General features: G+C 44.4%; 1 long non-coding RNA gene across 1 annotated transcript; it reads right to left on the reverse strand.

Moving 5' to 3' along the window:
- Window positions 1–464: 464 nt before the first annotated feature.
- On the reverse strand, window positions 465–3,631 carry LOC142310026 (uncharacterized). The gene is made up of 3 exons (XR_012754061.1): window positions 3,557–3,631; window positions 3,392–3,473; window positions 465–751 (listed from the first exon to the last, which is right to left on the reverse strand). It is a non-coding gene; the product is annotated as an uncharacterized LOC142310026 (long non-coding RNA).
- Window positions 3,632–4,177: the final 546 nt, after the last annotated feature.

A 4,177-nucleotide genomic window follows, 5' to 3' on the forward strand; every position in this document is an offset into this window, starting at 1 on the left:
TGTACATAGAGTGGGTGCATGAACTTGGAGCAGAAGTGTGATGATAATGCTAGATGAAAGAATACCAAATGGGTGTAAGGTGGGAACCACTGGATTCAAGTATACTGACTTGGAGTGATTTCTGCAGGGAAGCTTTGGCCGCCATTATTCCAATAATGGTGCTCTTGGTGTCACTATTGTATGGGAAGCGTGAGCTAGATGTCACTTCTGGGATGAGGAGAGGATGCTATATGTGGCTCGTGAGCCTTTCTAAGAACTATGTGGTTGTAAAGATAAAAAAGTTGGGTATCACTGCCCTAACATGTTAAAGTCAAATTGAATGGTGAAGCCTGGAAAGATTGGGTATCACTATCCTAACAGGTTAAAGTCAAAATGAATGGTGAAGTCAGGAAACGTTAATGCCGTTAACTTTTTTTTTTTTAATTTCTATACTCCGAACAATATGACATAAAACACAAACTGAATGCCGGAAATGATTTACTGATAAGAAATAACAAGCTTGGTGAATAACAAATGATAAATCATCCTGGTCATTTTCACGGGAGTGTAAGGATGCCACATTCCCAACCATGACGGCTAAGTATGAGGCGGACACCACACACTGTACCAAAGTCCTTGCTTCATGGTCAACACTAGAGTTCCACCAGATCACTAAAATGTACACTTCCTTGTCTTAATCTTCATAGTGTCCACACGAAGGAGGTCTACCCATGGAAGTAGTTGCTTCCCATTGATTGACATCCAGACACTTCTGAAAATAAGAAATGTAAAAGAGTCAAGAACAAAACAGTGAAACAGAGTCAATTCAAGTTGAGGCCAAGAACCAAAATGGTCAGGTGCTATGGTTTTCACATTCAATTAAACAATTTCGCTCAAAGTACAGTGTTTTCACCAGCAAAACCTCACAGGTCTGCTCATCGCTAGTTGTGGAAAATTTACTGGGTTCAACCAGACTTTAGTTAACTTTACCCGAATTTGACCCCGAACCCCATATAAGTCAATGAGAACTCGAAAATTATTGTAGTAAGGGCTAGGGGCTGCAAAAAAAAGCAAAATGGGGGCAATTGCCCTGCAAACAATTGTGGATAGGGAATAAATAATAAAATAATTTGTTTTGTCACACCATATTCTAAAGGGTGCTTTACATGCTGCAATATCGGTAACGATATATCGTCGGGGTCACGTCGTTAGTGACGGCACATCCGGCGCAGTTACCGACATCGCAGCGTGTAACACCGATGAGCAACGATCAACGAGCACAAAAACATGAAAAATCGTTGCTCGTTGACACGTCGTTCACTTCTTTAATGTCGTTGCTGCTGCAGGTACGGATGTTGTTCGTCGTTCCTGCGGTACCACACATCGCTATGTGTGACACCGCAGGAGCGAGGAACATCTCCTTACCTGCCTCCACCGGCAATGCGGAAGGAAGGAGGTGGGCGGGATGTTACGTCCCGCTTATCTCCGCCCCTCTGTTTCTATTGGACGCCTGCCGTGTGACGTCGCTGTGACGCCGCACGAACCTCCCCCTTAGAAAGGAGGCGGATCGCCGGCCAGAGCGACGTCGCAGGGCAGGTAAGTCCGTGTGACGGGAGTAAGCAAGGTTGTGCGGCACGGGCAGCGATTTGCCTGTGTCACACAATCGACGGGGGCGGGTACGATCGCTTGCGATCTCGCTATCGAGATCGCAACGTGTAAAGCCCGCTTAAGAGCCTAACTTTTTCTGCTAATGGAGCTGTGTGGGATTGGATTTTTGCAGAAGAAAAAAATTTAGTTTACTTCTTGGGAGATAGGATGATCAATAAACAGTTAAGGTTCCTGTAAGTTTTAAAGTTATTTGAAGCATTCAAAAGCTAAGGATTTTTCAGAAACCACTTCAAGAATCGCTCCTTTTGGAATGCACACAGCGACATTATTTTCAGACAGATTCTGACGGAAAGGCGCCTAATATACAGTAAGAGAAGCAAAAAAAAACAAAAAAGGAACATCTGCACTTTGGGAATGTCTTGGTCAAATAAATATTTTAGGGTATGTGCATACAACATCTTTATTAGGCTGGAGTCACATTAACGAATGGCATGTGATGCGAGAGCATCGGATGAAATATGCTAATGACCCTCGGCTTCTGCTCTGCTGCAAGCGTGAGCTGAGTGTCTTGCGATCAGATCACAGCTGCGAAGGAGAGGTAGAGCGTATTCTCTCCATCGTCTCCATGGTCAGCCTGTGCGTATATCGCACTGCACTTGGATGTCATCTGAGTGCAGTCCAATGTTTCACTTACACTCATAGACTTGTATGGGTGTGAATGATCCGAGACTTGCAGGCAATTGCAGAATGCTGCTATTTTTTTCGTCAGTCCGATTAGGGCTGAGGAAACATTTGCATATCTGATCTGCAGCATTGTGTTACATGAGGCCAAATGCAATGCAAGAGAAAAAAGACCTCCCCCATAAAGCACTAGCAGGCATCTTCAGCATTTTCGGAGCAAGGCTTACATATGAGCTCAACCCTGAAAATAAGCCCTAATCACGTTCAATAATGAAGTGTCAATGCAGCAAAAAAAGTTACAGATACTATAGTATACTTCATTATAGAAAGCGGACAATCTTTCTCACCAGATACCAAGCGGAAGGACCTGCACTGGATCGCACACCCACACACATCAGATCTCACCCCCGCACACATCAGATCACACACAATCACCCATCAGATGGCACACACACACTCACCACATCCAGCGATACCAATGTCTTCTGGCCAGCAGAATCCTGAAATGCAATGCGGTGGAACGCAAGGACCTGCGGCTGCGGATGGAATGCTTAAAGGACCTGCAATGTGTAACTTCCTCCCATCTTTCCCTGAGGCCAGAGGCATTCTATACTGCCAGATGTGGTGAATGACTAGTGAGTGTGTGCGCGATCTGATCGGTGATTGTGTGTGTCTATGAGTATGAGTATGAGTGTGTGTACGCAATCTGATGTATGTGAGTGTGTTAGCCAGAAGCAGGAGAGGACGGCATACAGCATACCTGCTGGGAGGGCCTGCCTGAGATTACAGGGAGGACCTTGGAGCCACGCAGCCATCCAGCGTCTAGTAAGTATGAGTCTCCTGGGAAGAGGGGGTAAACTTACCTCCAATCATATTTCTCCAAGAATAAGACCTACTCCAGAAATAAGCCCTAGTGCTTTTTTTGGGGCAAAAAAGTATAAGACATTGTCTTAAATTTGGAAAAACACGGTAGTAGCATTAGGGAACACATAGTTCAAGCCAGTGACTCAGCCATCTGAAATATCAATCATCAGTATCGCATAGTCCCCATGAGCACAGTGCCCCCATTTGTACCATTATGTGGCATACTTCAGGTGTTCAGATACAATGTCCTACTACTCACCATGTGTAAATATGATCCACGTGATCCAACTCTTATTTCCAAGAATATATACAGGCATTTTCTCCAGGGATTCCCAGGGATCCTGGAAATAGTATTTTGCATATCATTATCTCTAGCATGGCATAGTACAATGTAGATGCTTGGATAAAGTGTCAAGCTACTCACCTTCATTGTAGTCAGTCGCATAATCCTTCGCATAATGCTTATCCTCTTGCCCTTAGTTCCTCTAATATACACAGACAAGTTCCTTCTGGAAAACCCAGACACCGCCCCAAAAAACATGCAAATGGCTGAGTCGTTAAATGACGGACAGGAATTTCTATTCTTGATACTTCCCTTTTGAGAATTTTGAAGTTATAAATGTACAGTATGTTGAATTCACAGAACTTACCATAATACCCAAGCAAAGTGACAACCTGAGATGTACGCCGTCACATAACGTGTTCCCCTCCTACTCCTATTTTCACTTCCCCCACCACCATTCCCAAATGAAAAACAATTTGGCAACTACTTGATTTCAAATATTGTGGCTCTACGTACTTTTATTAAACATAACCAAATTAGCCAATATGCATCATAAGGAAAGCCTTATATAGCATTACATGAGCTGGGGTCTGGGGTATCAGCTGCCACCCACTAGGTCTAGGCCAGCTGTACCGCCTGCCACGACTGGCACTCCTAGGCAGCCATTGGACCTCTGTCTGACCTTACGGACTGCCTAGCCCAACGTAGCTCTGGATCTTGCTGTAAGCTAGGTACCTGCTCCACATAAACGTAAACACCTGA

This window comes from Anomaloglossus baeobatrachus, chromosome 5, assembly GCF_048569485.1.
Source record: "Anomaloglossus baeobatrachus isolate aAnoBae1 chromosome 5, aAnoBae1.hap1, whole genome shotgun sequence".
Classification (NCBI taxonomy): Eukaryota; Metazoa; Chordata; class Amphibia; order Anura; family Aromobatidae; genus Anomaloglossus; species Anomaloglossus baeobatrachus.